The sequence below is a fragment of the Hevea brasiliensis genome, chromosome 2 (assembly GCF_030052815.1).
Source record: "Hevea brasiliensis isolate MT/VB/25A 57/8 chromosome 2, ASM3005281v1, whole genome shotgun sequence".
NCBI lineage: Eukaryota > Viridiplantae > Streptophyta > Magnoliopsida > Malpighiales > Euphorbiaceae > Hevea > Hevea brasiliensis.
In genome coordinates, this window is record NC_079494.1 from 77,525,401 (window position 1) to 77,544,195 (window position 18,795).

Below are 18,795 nucleotides of genomic sequence, written 5' to 3' on the forward strand. Positions count from 1 at the left end.
AGGAAAGGGGAAGGCACCAATAGGGAGTAAGGAAGAGGTGTGGTAGGGTTTGAAGTCCTAGTGTGATAAGGTTTAGATAACTTAAACAACTTGGATCGAGAAATTTGGGTGAGACTGAGATATGGGTGAGGTGTTCCAACCAATAGAATAGAAAAAAAAATATTTTCTTATTTTAATTTTCAAAAATTAAGTTAAATAGGTCTTATTTAAAATTCCTAACTAGGCTTTTTTTAGGTCCATGGCGCCCAATTAAACTCAATTAGGTCCATTTAAGAACTACTCATATTAAATTTAAACAAAACAAAATTTTATTTAAATTAAATTAATTTCCCAAAAAGCATATTATTATTATTATTATTTTCAAGATCATGCCACAGAATTAATAATTCAGTTCCATGCATTCGATTATATCTTACAGTCATACAATTTTTTATAATCGGGTTTCCCACGGCCTCAATGTACATACTCATCACAAAATAAGGATCTACAGTTTGCCCCTCACTTTGGCGAAAGTTGAAATCAATGCGAAATCATTGCTCAAGTTTCGTCAAAGTGAAACTCAAATTTCTAATAACTATGAAACATTAGCTATGGAGATCAAGTATATCTTGCTCGGTCGACATACTCTATATTATGAGATTAGCTACGGTCTCATAACAGTAATAACTTTGTCATGTGAAAAATGAGTGTATCTTGCTCTGTCGATACACTCTGCGTCATGAGACTAGCTACGGTCTCATAACAGTGATAACTGTGTCATGTGAAAATTGAGTGCATCTTGCTCTGTCGATACACTCTGTGTCATGAGACTAGCTACGGTCTCTTGGCAATTGCAACTGTGTGATTTGAAATGTTGTAGATTCGTATTTAGGACTGCAGTCATAAACTACCTACGTATCCCCCTCGCTATCCTGAGGAAGAATCAGACCCACTCGTAGTTCGACACTGGAAATTGTGGTTATGCATGTTCTTCTACGCCTTATACACCTACAGGTGACATGTTGATGCGTGTACTTCTACGCCTTACACAACTATGCCATATGCTCTAAACAATGTCTAAGGACTTATCAAAAAATATTTGTCATGAAATGTTGTGGGTTCGTATTTAGGACCACAATCCTAAACTACCTATGTATCCCCCTCGCTATCCTGAGGAAGAATCAGACCCCCTCGTAGTTCGACACTTGAAACTGTGGTGATGCATGTTATTCTACGCCTTACACACCTACAGGTGACATGTTGATGTATGTTCTTCTATGCCTTACACAACTATGTCATGCGCCCTAAACAATGTTTAAGGACTTACCAAAAAATATCTATTTCATGATTTTTAAAAAAAAATTGAGATGACTGGGTCTCAAAACTCTTTTATGATTTTTGTGCTTCTTGTATGCTGCTTCCTATCATGAGCATACTGATTTTGCTAGAGATTTTAAAAAAAAACTTAATCCTCTGAGGGACCTCTTTTTGCAAAAACTTTCTTTTAGCCTTTAAATTTTTGAGGAAAATTATTCACCGAAAAGACTTCCTTAGGGTCACAATACAATTGCCCTCTGATTTTTCTTTTTCTTCTCTCCCCCCATGGTTTCTGCCTTGACTCATTTCTCTTTCATGAACTCTATTCTCTATGCCCTAACTTTTGCCTGAAATGTCCTTTTGGATTTTCATCTCAGCGAGCTTGCTCTAACTTTTACCTGAGTGGCCCTTTCAGGTTTTCCACCTAGCAAGCTCTTTTTTTTTTTTTTGAAATTAGACAATTACCAGGGCATTCATATCAAACACCTATCTTGTCATGCTTAGAAGACATAGATTAAATCAAAATAATGCAGTTTAATTACTTAATCAATTGATGTATCCCTCAAGACACAAACATTCGCGATCATAATTAAATAGAACCCATCCCTAGTCAATGCAATACAAACTTCTTTATTTATTCAGGTACACCATTACTCCCTCTTACATTTAGTTTTGCCAAATTTCTAACCTTCCAAAGTTAGAAATAAGTTTTATAACCTGCCGAATGGCCTTTTCAGGTTTTCCATCCAGGTCTTCTCTCATCTCTCCTTTTGCCTAGACTGTCTTTTGCAGGTTTTCAATCTAGCATTTTTTCTTTTCTTTTCTTTTCTTTTTTCTTTCTTTGACCATTACTTTTGCCTAGACCGTCTTTTGTTAGTTTTCAACCTAGCCAGCCTATCTCACACAAAGTACCGTTTGAGCTTGTCTAAGTTGACTGGTTCTTGAAATTCATTCCCATCCAGGTCTGATATTCTTACAGCACCTCCTGGCAAGATCTTTTTGACTATGTATGGACCATCCTAGCTTGGGTTAAACTTTCCTCTTAAATCAAAAGGGACTGGCCGAGCTTGTTTCAAAATCATGTCTCCCTCTTTGATCTTTTTTTGCTTCACCTTCCTCTGATAAGCCTACATATGATACAAGGCTCACATCCTCTTTTCATCAATCAAAGCTAGTTCTTCATATCTCTTCTAGGCCCACTCATTTTCTAGGATCTTAGCTTTTAACATCACTCTTAAGGATCTGATCTCTTACTTAATGGATAGCATTGCTTTAGTCTCATACACTAAAGAGAATAGAGTTGCCCTCGTGGATGTCCTTGTAGTACTACGATAACCTTAAAGAACATAAAGGAGTTTTTCAGGCCAATCCTTATATATTTTGAACATTTTTTTTCCCAAATATAACCTTCCATTCATATGGGGACCACATATTCCTGCATGTACTTTTTTCATTATTTGCTCAATCTATTTTTCTATCACATATAAGAGCTTATAGAATTGCCCCCCAGCTAAAGTAAGTTGAGTAGCTAATCTATGAATTGCTGCTTATCTTTTTTGTTGGCTAATTACTAGTATTCTCTTACTTCCAGAGACCTCCTTATGTTTTCATACTATTTTCCTTCTCCTTCTAGGTCCACATGTGCTGCTACCAATCCTTCATAGCATGAAATTTTACTCTTCATTAGGATAACTAGCTAAGTCAACTTTTGATCACCCTTTTCCTATGAGGACATCAGCGTGGCTTGGGAATTGACTATCTGATTTTAAGCTCGAGGCATGTGCTTCTTGGTATTTTGTTAATAAGGCTACAAATTTATCTCTTTTTTTTTTTTAAATATTCAGCTAACTTAATGTCTTTAGGATTATTTGGTGTACCCAAATTAATAGAGATTGATTTTGATGCATTAATAAAAACTGATTCTAAATTATCATAAATGCTATGCATATGCCCATTAGAATATACATTAAACAAGTAAGTAAAAGGACTGATCATGTTATTGATCTTTGCCTCAAAATCTTTATCAAGTATATCAAAATTGAAAACATCAGTATCACTACTGTGAGCATTACAAAAGACAAACTCAAACTTAAGAGTGTAGCTTTAGGTGCTTGGCTTTCATGTAGTCTTTAGATCAATGGTGCTGATTTTCTGCTCTAATTCTTTCACATGTGGTAACCCCTAATCATATGTCAAGATAATTGCCCCCCTCTTTCAAGAACTTAGGAGGCTTTAGCTTTTCTTTCTCTTCAGTTGGCTCATAGCCCAAATCATAACTCGTGATCTGCCCCTTTATCTCAAGAAAAGTCACCAAGCCATCTATTCTTTTTCCTAGGCCCATGCCAAAAAAAAAAAAAAACTTCATCCCTTTCTTCACAGTAGCCACTTTTAGATCCATCTAGTTTTTATAGATCCCAACAACTTGAAAATCAAACACTAGTGGAACTGGACTATCTAGTTGTAATGCAACTACCTCCTTATCAAAATTGGTCAAAACATCTAAAGGATCCTCATCACAGCTAGAATTATCACAAATGTCAACAACCATTATAGATTGAGGTTCATTGGGCTTTTAGATGGGTTGGATAGGTTCATTGGGCTTTTGAATGGGTTGGATAAGTTCATTGGGCTTTTGGATGGGTTGGATAAAGTCAATAATTCTGTTAGGATTATTTGAGATGATGGAGATCATGTAGAGACCTGGTATAGGTGGAAATTTTGGCTAGGTATGGGACTTTTGGGTTGATTTTCTGGGTCAATTATCCTTTTGGCATCAATTAGGTCTTAGATATCACACTTAAGTTGAAAGCATCAAACGGTGTCATGACTGTTGGCTTGGTAGAACCGACAACATTGGTGGATATCATAGCTAGGTGAGAGTGGATTTGGTAGTGGTCTAGGTGCTAAAAGTTATAAGAGGTCTTGAACTTTGAGACGCTCCAAAACTTCGGATAAGGATTGGCTGAATTGGAAAAAATCTCCTTAGGGTGTGAGACACATTTTGAACCTCAATAACTTTAATGCCACTTAATTGGCCTACCTCGAGGCCTCTTTCTAAAGTTGACCACAATTGTCTCTTCTAGCTCAAATATCTTGGCATTCAATATTTCATCAAGCACGACCATAGTTTCTTCCATCTTAAGTAGTGCAGGTGAAATCCTTACTAGTATCTTCCCTTCCCTAACCCAAGTGACCTTATTGAAAGTCTCTTTGGTGTGTTTTGAGGCTATGTTTGCTCAAAAAAATAGGATTTAAGAGTTAACCTAAGCATGCTATGTACATGAATGCAATGCATGAATGGACCATTTTTTTCTTTTTTTTTTTTTTGCCTTTACTTTTACAAAACCAAAACCGAACCATACCAATATAACCAAAACTGAACCAAAACCAAACTATATAAACTAAACTAAAATCAAACTAAAGACTGAATCAAAACCGAAAAAAAATCTCCAGAACTGAATCTTCACCCTTTTATACTTTCAACTCTCACGTGCCGGGTAAGAAAAAAATTCTATCCTAGGCTATGGTACACTAGACGCACCAACAAGGGGTGGTCCAAGACGACCTTTCCTTTATAAACAAATGATTTGTACCCTTAAAGTTTAACCATAAGTAAGCATCCTCTCGCTTAACATGGGTTTTAAAATGGACTTGGGCCTATACACACATTGGGTTTATGCATAGGCCTAGGTTCATCTTAACTACTACTAGAACTTATGGTTTGAACAGTAAGGATACGAATCCAGCACAACAAAAACCTACGAGGTACCTAGGGTTGAAATCTATAGCTCATGGGCTTCATTGGGTAGGAAAAGGGTCACCCATGCGAGAGCTTGTCCATTAAGCACAACGGCCGGAGCTGTGGCTCTTTTATATACTCGAAGGTACAGGCATGGGTTGCTAACATTCACCAATTCGTCATAGCTCGAGTAGAACTATGGTCTCCTTGGCTAGTACTAACGGGGCTAAAAAGGGTAAGGATGATCCGTGTGATAGTGTAGTGCAATGCAAAAAGTTTAACAGATGAATAATATTAGACTAATAGAAACATGTTGGAATAACTATCCATTTAATCCCAGCGGAGTCGCCAAACTGCAGGGGCGAGGGCGAGGGCGTGAGGCGAAATATCATCCATTAGAATTATATAAAATACTCCAGGTAATGCCCAGGAAAGATGGTGGAGTCACAATGGTCTCACTTAAGTACCACCTCGCATTTCCTAGACATGCACTTCATACAATCCTAATAGAATCAAACCACTAGTAAGTACCGTCTTCCCATAACACTACCACGGTACTAAGGATTTATGCCACGAAGGCATATATAGCTAGGAGTCGCCACCCGGGTAATAACCGGGACATATTCAGTGTTTCTTTCGAGGGTCATGGATGGCAACTTACTCCTTGCAGAGTTTCCACAACCGTCATTACCATAGCCCAATGTCTAGGTTCGGGATAGTGGATACGTAAGGAGAAGGTGTTAGGCACCCCTTACGCCTGGTCTAACCTCGTTAATTCGAGTGTCAGTCCTCTACTAATGTTTCTAAAAGTCTTGTTTATTATTCATTTATTAAACTTCATCCTAAAAAATACAATTCTAATCCTACACACGCAAGTAATTTACAAAAGGGTTGTTGTTTACACACAATTTTCATGCACAAGTAATTCCTATCTATGGGGTTGCTAATTGTTTAAATGATATTTACCAGATGACTAAAATTAATTTATTATTGAGAATTTAATTTACAAACAAATTCAATTTCAAATAATCCTATGTTTCTATTTAACCTAATTAATTAATTTTCACCAAATTACCCTAAGGATAATTGAACTAAGTTAATTATGTACATGTATAATTTATTCTAATATCACATAAGGCCCAAACAATCACAACCTAATAAAGATTTCTAACATGCAAATTTATTTTACAATTACCAAGTATTAAATTAAATTTATTTTACATGCCAATGTTAGTTTAATTTACAAACAGGATTAATTTTAATTTATAAAGTATTTATTTAAATTAATTACATGCAAGAGTCAGTTAAATTAAAAACAAAGTTAATTTTAATTTACCAAATAAAAATTCTATTATTACTACAATTTCATGCCAATGATTATTCTAGGAGTTTAGAGCTACTTACCTGTTGGTAAATGCAGTTGCCATTGGGGCAAGCTACCCTTAAAAAAGGGTCTTCTCTTCTAGTAGGGCAATGATATCCCTAGCTTACTCCCGTTTAGCTCCACATAAACTCCACGCAAATGCCCTCTTTGGTACTTACCTTAGGGCTACTTATCAATTTTGTTTGTAATAAAAAATAAAAAAACTAAAGAAAATAAAAGAAATAAAGAAAATATTAATAACAATTTACATTGGATTCCAACTCTAGTCTCCTAAAGGGTTAAGATTCCTAATTAGTTACAACTACCTAATGGTCTAAGTCTTCTAGCATGATCCAAATACTTCATAACACTTCTTGAATTAAAATAACACAGAAAAATAGATCAAATATTAATTAAAACCCAAAAAAATACAAGAACATGCATAAATATACAATTTCCAAATTCTGGCAGATTAATGGTAACAAGAAATCCGATTTTTTAAAAATAGTTAGACATACTTAAAAATCATAAAAAAATTACAGAAGACAGCCTACATATCATACAAGATCATAAAATTTATAAATCAAATAAAATCCTAGCCGAATAGTCTACATAAATCGTAACTTTTCTAAGTGACAGAATCGTACTACTTTTTTGTAAAATTCATAACTCATTAACTACAACAGATACGAATGCAAAACCAATTAGAAAAGATTCATAAAATTCTGAAATTAATTTTAGACACTAGATTTATATAAAAATATTAAGAAACAAGGGAGATATGGACTCCACAAGTCGGGTATCCTGCAAATCGAATTTTACAGAAATCCTAACTTCAAACAACCATAACTTACAAAATATTAAAGCTTTTTTAGTAATTCTTGAGCCTAAAATTAATAGAATTTTATGTAAAATATGAATATAATTTTTACAAATTTTTTTACAGATTCAGAAAATAACAAAAAATAATAAAAATGCGAGAGACAGAAACTAAACATGTGCAGAGTTACGTATCCCCTCAAATTAAACATGATTACATGATCTATATGAACATATAAAATATATTAAAAACAAAGAACATAGAATTAAACATTACATGGCATAGATCTTGAAAAGAAAATAAAAGAACTAACTTTTAAGAAATATCGCTAGAAAGAAAGAAAAACTAAAAGAATTTTGACTATTTCTCTCTTTATTATTTTTTTTTTAATTTGTCTTCTCCTCCACCTTCTTTTTCTTTTTTTTTCTCCCTCCCTTTTTTTTTATTTTTATCAGTGGGGTATTTATAGGATTTTGGGAAAGAGGTGTGATAGGGTTTGGAGTTCTAGCGGGATAAAGTTCAGATAAATTAAACAACTAAGATTGTGGAATTTGGGTGAGACTGAAATATAGATGAGGTGTTTCAACCAATGGGAAGAGAAAAAAAGGGGAAGGCACCAATAGAGAGTGAGGAAGAGGTGTGATAGGGTTTGAAGTCCTAGTGTGATAAGGTTTAGATAACTTAAATAACTTGGATCGAGGAATTTGGGTGAGACTGGGATATGGGTGAGGTGTTCCAACTAATAGAATAGAGAAAAAGATATTTTCTTATTTTAATTTTTAAAAAATAAATTAAATAGGTCTTATTTAAAATTCCTAACTAGACTTTTTTAGGCCCATGGCCCCGAATTAAACTCAATTAGGTCCATTTAAGAACTATTCATATTAAATGTAAACAAAATAAAATTTTATTTAAATTAAATTAATTTCTCAAAAAGCATATTATTATTATTATTATTATTATTATTATTATTATTATTATTTTCAAGATCATGCCACAGAATTAATAATTCAGTTCCATGCATTCGATTATATCTTACAGTCATACAATTTTTCATCATCGAGTTTCCCACGGCCTCAATGCACATACTCATCACACAAAATAAGGGTCTACATTGACGGCTAACATGGCTTTAAAAAAAGCTTGAGCTTTACATTTTCCATCCAAAATATATTACAGTCTCAATGAAAGACTAAGCAGCATATGCTAAATTACCTTATCAATATGGTCTGAAGGGGAATTCTCAGCAACAGCATGGTTTGGGCTTTTACTTGATTCCTTATCCAATTCATCATCGCTATATTGTCCAAGTAACAGAAGAGGATTCTGTGGTTGTTGACCTGAAGACAAGATACAAGAATATCAGATACGTTTTAGAACCATGATGTTATCCTCTTATCAGTAACTAAATAACGGAAACAAAGCAAATAGATGCACTGGAATATTCAAGCATAATCAGCAATCAAAGCCAGAAAATAATATAAAAGAAAGAAGATATTAATTTGCAATAATTTAACAAAAATCCAAAGGGAAATTTTTGGAATCTTTGATCAGGGTCACCGGTTAGATGGCAAAGAGAATGTCAGTGAAGGCATAAAGCAAATAAAGCCAGAAACATACAAACCGATAGAAAAATATTCGAGACAAAGAGAATGTCAGTGAAGGCATAAAGCAAATAAAGCCAGAAACATACAAACCGATAGAAAAATATTCGAGACAAAATCTCCAAAATGCTTTGAAGCTGCGAAACAGCGGATTACAGAGCAGAAGTCATTCAAAAATTCACTGTGGCAGAGCCCGACCTGATCTGATATGTATATTCCCATGACCACAGCCAACCTAAAATCTGAAAACAAATACTTGGAGGCAAACAACATAACATGCCACAAAAGCTCATGCCCTGTCTACATATCCTTCTTGAAGAAAACTGATGGAACCCACCTGAAGATGAAGTTGAATTGGGTAATCCAGAACGTTGTGTTGGATCTATGTCTGTTCCAACTTCACAATTTACAGAGCAGCCACCCAAATCTCCTAGAAAGTTTAACAAAATGCTCAGAGTTATCACATGTAGTCCATGCATAACATTACAGCATACAATGTTAAAGCATATATATATATGCCCTGGCATATAAATCATAAATTAATTTCAATGATTGATATCAACTTCCAAACGTTATAGCACATATCATAACAAAATTAGTTTTCCCAGATATCCCAGCTCACCGAAATATCAAAAAAAAGAGTTCCATTCAACAAAGACAAATTAAGAAATTCTCTAAAAAGATTCCGTAATATTTTTATCTCACAAAATATTTAATCCATCTCCAATCCTCAATCAAAATCTTAAATTTAGCAATCAAACACTAAGCTAATCTCTTATTCACGAGCATGAGTTCAATTTCAGCACTCCTCTATTGAATACCAGCTACAATCCGAGTGAAACAGCATAAACAAAACGCTGACCTCTAATCGACGAACACCAAATCGAATTTTTAATTATCTGCCCCTATACCTCATCATAATGGGAACGGGAACCCTAACATGTAAAAATAAAAAGAGGAAGAGAGTACCAGAGGGTTTGGCAGAGAGATCGAGCTTGACGCGACGGCCGGCGTTGCTGAGAGCTGCGAGGCGACGCTCTTTCCTCTTGCCTATGGGATTTGAAATTGAAGACTGTTGTTGGATTTCTTTGTTATCGGCAGAATAATTTCCTTTTTAATAGTTAAGGGCAGAGAACACTCTGTAGCGAATCCTTATAGGAATTGGATCGCTGATTGTAGCCAAACCACATACAGAGAAAGGATTTGGTTTTTAGTTGAAATCTAGTTTATAAAGTTATTAGTATATTAGTGATTGGTTACTTACTATAATTTAGAAATTATGAGTAAATTATGAGCATATTTGGATTTACAACTTATTTTTTATTTTTTATTTAAAATATTTTTTTTTATAACTCAATTTAAAAATAATTAGTTGAGTTATTTAAAATGTATTGTTTTAATTTAAAATTTAATTTAATAATAAGTAGTTAATTATTCTGTTAAATTATTTAAAATTTAATTTTAAATAATTTAAGTGTTTGATTAATAAGTATTTAAAAATAATTTAATTTATTAAAATAATTTTTAAAAAAAGGATATATGATTATTTTTTAGTGTTATTTTTTCCAATCTTAAAGCAAATAGAGTCGATGAAAATATCAAATATAGTAAACCATCAAAATTCACAATCTAATTAAAAAAATAAAAATTTACAACCATTGCAATCATTTCACGTAGAGCCAACCAATTGACAATATTTTAATTCATTTAAGAAGAACATCCTTCATAATTATTTTCGTCTCCCTCTTCAACTAAGTGAGGTGTATATAATTCACTTGAAGCTATTTCAAATGCTTCATCTGGTTAGCTCTTCTTTTTAACGTAATTATATACTGCCATTGTTGCAAGCACTTGCATGTCAATATGGTATGCTGGCATGTCTCTTAAGTATAGACCAACGTCCTTTCCATACATCAAAAGTATGTTCAAAGATATTTCTACATGATGAATGAAGGAAACTGAACTTTTCCTTCAAATTCCTTGGCTATCAAGCTGGTTGAATGTGAACACGACGAAAATCTTGCAATTCATATATGATATTTTGACCTTTATATGGAGCCATATAACCTGGTATATGTGCATATCCTGCATCAACTAAATAGTATTTTTCTCTTTTAGACGAGGAAATTGAAGCTCCTCTTTACGAATTGCCTCAGAAAATATCCTTTGATCATGTGCTTCTCCTTTCCAACCTGTCCAAGCAAATGTAAAACACATATTGTAATCTACCATTGTCAAAATATTTTGAGTGGGATACATTTTGCATCCATAATATGGTATCTCTTGACCTTGAGGTGGATGAGCTTTCACATGAGTGCCATCCATAGCTCCAATATAATCCTAATAACATTAAAAATATCATTATGTCATTAAGTGTAGTTATTCTCGTAAAAAAAATTATAATTTAATTCTATAAACTTACCTTAAAAGGATTATACTTTGTATTTTGTGGCCTATGGTATCCACACGCTTGATTGTATTTTGTGTTAGCATAATTACAGCAATTAGCATGATTATAGGAGATTTGTGTAGCATAATTACAGCAATTAGCATGATTATAGGAGATTTGTGTAGCATAATTACAGCAATTAGCATAATTATAGGAGATTTGTATAGCATAATTATAGCAATTATTATTCTTGTCCAAATTAGTTCATATTCTCATGTACAAATAGATGTAATATCTCTGTAAATGAGACACAGACAAATATACAATCCTTTCTTTCATTACTTGTATTCTCTCTTCTAACATGGTATCAGAGCCATAAAGCTTTTATTTCTAGTTTTTTTTTTGGTCTCTCTGCTCTCTCTACAACCTGTTCTAGTTCATTCTTTCATACCTATTATTATACTTTTTTTTTTCTCCTCATCTTGTTATCAATGGAGAAATCTGATATTTCAAAACCTATTACAACAGTTCTGACTGGTTCCAACTATAATCTTTGGGTTCAAGGAATGAAAAGTTTTTTGATAGGTCGCAAGCTTTGGCGTATTGTTACCGGAGATATCACTAGGCCGACAAGAGAGAACGATGAAACTGATGCAAAATTTGCTGACCGTCTTGAGGATTTGGGTTAGTAAAAATCATCAGATCATCACCTGGTTTCGCAATACCTCTGTCTCGTCCATCCACATCCAGTTTGCTAATTATGACTCTGCAAAAGAAATCTGGGATTTTTTGACTAATCGATATCAGACCACTGGACTTGCCCACTATTATCAGTTGTGGACTACTCTTCATAATTTGAAACAAGAAGCAGGTCAATCTGTGAATGATTTTCTTGCCCAGGTCCAACCTATTTGAAATCAAATATCTCAGGCCAAAATCAGTGAAGATCATCTTCATCTCATTCAAGTTCTAATGGCTCTTCGATCAGAATATGAGGCCGTTCGAGAGTCCCTGCTACATTGAAATCCACTCCCATCATTGCAAACTGCTATTCAAGAGATTATTTTTGAAGAGACTCGTCTCGGTTTGGATAAAACTCCTCAACTTGAAGCTGCTCTTGCAACTACTAGATCCTCACATCAGAAATCTGGCAATCAACTCTGTAAGAATTGTAATCAAATTGGTCATGCTTTTGCATATTGTCCTACTATAAAATGCAAATATTGTCATGGTTACGGTCATATTCTTGAACATTGTCCCACACGTCCTCCAAGACCAAAAGGAGGGCATTCTAAATTCAAGAATGTCTCAAAGCCTGGATCTTCCTCTGTCATTCTTTGCTCGAGGGCTCTCTCCGCCATCACCATGAGTGATCTTGAGGCACTATTCAAACAGGTTATCTCTTCTAATTCTCCTGCTGCCATGTCTGCCACTCCGGGTAATTCTTATTGGCTTTTTGACTCTGCATGTTGTAATCATATGACCACTAATCTTAAATTCTTGTCTTCTGCAAAACCTGTATCTTCCTTACCACCAATCCATACTGCAAATGGTACTAAAATGAACATCACACATACTGGTCATGTGTCTACCTCACTTCTTCTTCTCCCTGACACCTTTTATATCCCTAATTTGGCACTCAATCTTATTTCATGGTCAGTTGTGTGAAAAAGGACTAAATGTTATTTTTTCTCACCATGGTGTCCAGGTACAGGATCCACAAATGGGACAGATTCTTGGGGAGGGTCGCAGAGTGGGTCGATTATTTGAGCTTACATCTTTACATCTTCCTCAGAGATTTGTGTCTGCAGCTACAATCCCTAATTCCTCCATTCACCAATGGCATCTTCGTCTTGGTCATGCTTCTACCAATAAAATTCAACCTTTAATTTCTCGTGGATTATTAGGATCTACTAAGTTTGAGTCATTTAATTGTTTAAATTGTCAGCTTGCAAAACAACCTGCATTATCTTTTTCTCATAATAATACTACTTCAGACACTCCTTTTGGTTTAATTCATTCTGACATTTGGGGTCCTTCTCCTATTTCTTCAATAAATGGTTTTCGTTATTTTGTAATATTTATTGATGATTATTCTCGGTTTACTTGGATATATTTTTTGAAACATCGATCTGAGTTATCACAAATTTACATCACATTTGCAAAAATGATTAAAACTCAGTTCTCTTGTGACATTAAAATTCTCCGAACAGACAATGCCATGGAAAATCGGGATTCTTCTTTACTTCAGTTTCTTAGTCAACAAGGCACCGTTGTTCAACGTTCTTGTGCTCACACCTCTCAACAGAATGGGCGAGCCGAACGCAAGCATCGCCATATTCTTGATTCTATACGTACTCTTCTTCTTTTTGCCTCATGTCCAGAAAAATTTTGGGGAGAAGCAGCTCTTCATGCTGTTTATATTATTAATCGTCTTCCTACCTTGGTTCTTCATAATTTATCTCCTTTTGAAAAGTTGTTTGGACAACCTCCTGACTATTCCATCCTTAAACCTTTTGGATGTGTTTCTTTTGTTCTTTTACAACCTCATGAACATACCAAATTAGAACCCCGTGCTCGTCTATGTTGTTTTCTTGGTTATGGCATTGAACACAAAGGGTATCGTTGTTGGGATCCTGTTTCTAATAAGTTACGCATCTCTCATCATGTTACCTTTTGGGAAAATACTATGTTCTCTTCTCTTTCCAAATTTCATCACTCTGTCAATACTGACTCTCTATTTTTCACTGACTCCTCCAAAGAGCTGTTTCCAAGTCCTGATCCAGGTGATTGTGATGTGCTCAATATTAGCCCAACTACACCTGCCCCTGTTGAATCGGCACCAGTTGTTGATCCAGTACCTGCACCTGCATCTCCTCCTAGCACTACTCTTCGTCGTTCTACCCGTGTAAGAGAAACTCCTCATTATCTTTCTGATTTTCACTGTTACTCTACTATTGCAACCCTTCATGAGCCTCGTTCTTATCGTGAGGCAAGTACTGACCCTCTTTGGCAGCAAGCTATGGTAGCGAACTTGTGCTTTAGAGAAAACTCATACTTGGGATTTAGTTGATCTTCCACCAAACAAGACCCCTATTGGTTGCAAATGGATTTACAAAATCAAGACCCGTTCTGATGGAACTATTGAACGCTACAAAGCTCGCTTAGTAGCCAAAGGGTACACTCAAGAGTATGGTATCGACTATGAAGAAACTTTTGCTCCAGTGGCCCGATTAACATCTATTCGCAGTCTCTTAGCTATTGCTGCAGTTCGTAAATGGAAACTTTTCCAGATGGATGTTAAAAATGCTTTTCTTCATGGTGATTTAACAGAAGAGGTTTATATGCATCCTCCTCCTGGTTATCATTCTCCTCATAAGGTTTGCAAACTTCGGCGAGCCTTATATGGATTAAAACAAGCTCCCAGGGCCTGGTTTGCCAAATTTAGTTCCACTCTTACTCAACTTGGTTTTCTCTCTAGTCCACATGATTCTGCATTATTCACTCATGAACCGGTGGTATTGTTCTTCTGCTGCTTTATGTTGATGATATGATAATAACAGGAGATGATTCATCTGGTATTTTAGAGTTACAACATTATCTCAATCAACATTTTGAAATGAAAGACCTGGGTTCTCTCAGCTATTTTTTGGGTCTTGAAGTTTCTCAAAATTCTGATGGCTATTATCTATCTCAAGCCAAGTATGCATCCGACTTACTTTCTCGGCGAGCATCACTGATAGCAAAACAGTATCAACCCCATTGGAGCTCAATTGCAAACTCACACCTCTTGATTGCACTCCTCTTGATGATCCTACTTTATATCGACAGCTTGTCGGGAGTCTTGTTTATCTCACAGTTACTCGACCTGATATTTCCTATCTTTGTTCATCCGTCACGGTTTATGTCGCTCCTCGCTCAACTCATTTCTCTGCAGATTAATCCTTCGTTATATCAAAGGCACTCTTTTTCATGGTTTGCACTTTTCGCTACCTCCTCCCTAGTATTATCCGCTACTCGATGTTGATTGGGTGGTGATCGGCGGATCGTCGCTCTACAACTAGTTATTGTTTCTTCTTAGGTAATTCTCTTATCTCTTGGCGTAGCAAAAAGCAAACTGTTGTTGCACGTTCTAGCACAGAATCTGAATATCGTGCTCTTGCTGATGCTACATCTGAATTACTTTAGTTACGGTGGTTATTAACTGATTTGGGTGTCACTTATTCTTCTGCCACTATGCTTCATTACGATAATAGAAGTGCCATACAGATTTCTCATAATGATGTATTTCATGAGCATACCAAACACATCGAAATTGATTGTCATTTTGTACGTCATCATGTTGCTCATGGCACCATATGTTTGATTCCTGTCTCCTCTGTCATTAAGCTGGCGATATATTCACCAAAACGAATCCTCCCGCTCGCTTTCAGGATCTCTTAAGCAAACTCAAGTTGGCACCTGTGCTACCACCTTGAGTTTGAGGGGGGGGGTGTTAGCATAATTACAGCAATTAGCATGATTATAGGAGATTTGTGTAGCATAATTACAGCAATTAGCATGATTATAGGAGATTTGTGTAGCATAATTACAGCAATTAGCATAATTATAGGAGATTTGTATAGCATAATTATAGCAATTATTATTCTTGTCCAAATTAGTTCATATTCTCATGTATAAATAGATGTAATATCTCTGTAAATGAGACACAGACAAATATACAATCCTTTCTTTCATTACTTGTATTCTCTCTTCTAACATTTTGGATGTGGTCTAATAATATCTCCTGTTAAATATCCCAATGCCTAACCATGTGAAAATGAAAATGAATTGTCTAACCAGAATGATTAAACATTTCCTACATTAGTCTATTTCCACAATTATGAGCACAAATGATAAAAAACATGCCAACTTCCTCATATGTAGACATCATTTTTGTAGGCTACAAATGATATCTATCATGCAACCCATGACATTAATCAGTAAAGATGGTTTTCCTCCTCCTCAAGTCTTAATAACAACAAGTATCATTTCCATCCAACGTCTCTCGAATCAATGGCATGGATTCTTATCGATAAAATTGGAGCAATATAAAATAAGAATGTTGATAGTTAATGCAAACATATCAGTCCATTTTTCATTATCTTCTTTCCATTGATTTGCCAAATCAACTTGGAAACCATTTGGCTTGTCTTCATTGTCATTGACAATTTTAACAATATCAATGTAATCACTCATATCCTAGAACTCCATTTAACTATAAAAGTAAAAATTAAAAAAAAAAAATTAGAAGAGAAAGAGAGAACATTAGTAAGCATAAATGCATCAAGTCAAAATTAGATAAAATATCCTATAAATAAATAATGAAAAAAAAATGATGAGTATTTAATAAAATAAACATAACTCAAATGCCTAATAGAACACCCATAACTCAAATATTCAATAAAGCATTCATAATACAAATATCCAATTTAAAACATAACTTAAATATGCAAAACACTGAATTCAATTATCCAATTAAAAAAAAAATCCAAAAATTCAAGTCATCATCAAATAAAGGTTAAAGTAGCCTATGAATCTATTTTGCATTTGACTTGTTCCGGTTATAAGTAAGCCAGGTAATATGGTCATTATCATCTCTAAGACCAACAAAAACTTCTTGCATTTCTTTTTTGATTCAAATAGTTGCAGCAAAACAACCTAGTTCACTTCTCATATCAACGCTAGGTATAGCAAACAACATATCCAAACATTGCTTAATGGTTGGTTCATCTGAATGTATGGAAGGTGATGTAGTAGTATTATTTCTACTATTAGCAAACTGAACAAAAGAGTCTATATTGTAACACCCCTCACTCGTCTACAGTGTAGTCGAGCAAGGTGTGCTACATTCGGTGCCGGAGCACCCTATCCTGTCTTGTCGTGTATAATATTAATTTAATGTCTATTTAATTTTATTATCTTACGTGCAGAATTTTTTTTTTTTTTTTGTGGAGACATAGACAGAGTCTCCTCTGTTTTATTAGTGCATGGCGGGTTTCCTTATTTACCTGTTAAAATCAATTATATCCATTTCATCATATCATTTCTCATATCAAGTATTCATGTACCATATCATACCATTACTCATAAAATTTTCAAGAAAATAAACTTTCATTTCATTCATATAACATTACATACATTAATGTACAATTATATGTTATCCAAAATTTAATTACATGTCTCAAAATAATTTACAACGTTTACTTATGTACAATAACAAAAATGCAAAATCTAACTATACATGAGCCTTACCAAAATAGACTGCTGAGGTGACAATCTACCTTGTAGCAGATCTGATCAAGTCCTGTCTAGGCTTTACTGCTGCTGCTGGGGGTCTCCTGTACCTACGCGATGGAAAAATCAACGCGCTAAGCATTTCTGCTTAATAGTGCAATAATTTGAAATAAAAATAATAAAATAATTGAAATAATTATCCATATACAATTTACTAAAATTTTGAATTAATTACATATTTATGAAACTTTGGGAGCAACAAATTATCGGGATCTTTTTATTCATATTTTTCATATTCAGTTTTATTAAATCCAAGACAGTGATCTCTTCATGTACTTATTTAAATTTAAAATGTATTACTAATATCTGTGTCCAAGTAACTTATGACAGACTATAAAGACTGGATACACAAGAGTATACTAGTTAAACATCCATATGTTTAACATGTATACGTCTGTCATGTTAGGCACAAGGCTAGCGGGCAGGCATGAAGCCAGAAATAAAATCAGACACAATGGCCAACAGGCAGGCATAAAGCCTGTAGAACAACCATATCAGACAGATGTTATCTATCAATGATCATTCTTGTGCACAGTACTGCAATCTGTAGTCCCTAATTGGTATACCAATCGATCCAAGCTATATACATAAGTCTAGGTATACTTTGGGCAAATTAGTATTATTAAGCACTTATAGTTTTATTATTTCATGTTATGTACTATTAAGGGTTCATAACATGTTATTATTTCACTTCACGTACTATCTATGTTTTATATCATTTTCATGTCATTATAATGGGAACATAGGTTTTGTAACACCCCTAAGTTCGGTAGTGCGTTCTACTGTTCCGGTGACCAGTGCTGTCCGGACAGTTAGGATGCCTAGAATTACACTTCGTTATGAGTGAGAAGACATAAAATAATGAAATACAATAGAAGAAAACACAAGAAAAACAAAGGAAAAATAATAGCAAAGAAATGTAACCAAGTTAAGCGAGCCGAGAACCCTAGCGATGGGTGACCGCACCGGGAAGTCACGGCGTGGACCGTTGACTAGCCCTGGACCGCGGGGAACCCTGGAAATTAATTTTAAGACTTAAAGAGATATCAATTGAAGTATAAATATCATTAGAAATATCAAAGAAAAATTAAATAATTAGTACAAAGAAAAGTGAGAAATCGAAAAACGGACAAAATCCGGTGTTACCGAAAAATCGGGAATGCAACCCGAACAGGGGCATTATGGTCATTTGACATCCCGAATTGTCTTTTGACCTAAATGTCCATTAAAAATAAATAATATTACACT

The 18,795-nt window shown here is 34.6% G+C and overlaps 1 long non-coding RNA gene across 1 annotated transcript; it reads right to left on the reverse strand.

The window, feature by feature from the left end:
- Positions 1-8,309: 8,309 nt before the first annotated feature.
- LOC110655605 (uncharacterized) lies at positions 8,310-9,981 on the reverse strand. Its single transcript, XR_009141336.1, has 3 exons — positions 9,792-9,981; positions 9,160-9,252; positions 8,310-8,558 (listed from the first exon to the last, which is right to left on the reverse strand). It is a non-coding gene; the product is annotated as an uncharacterized LOC110655605 (long non-coding RNA).
- Positions 9,982-18,795: the final 8,814 nt, after the last annotated feature.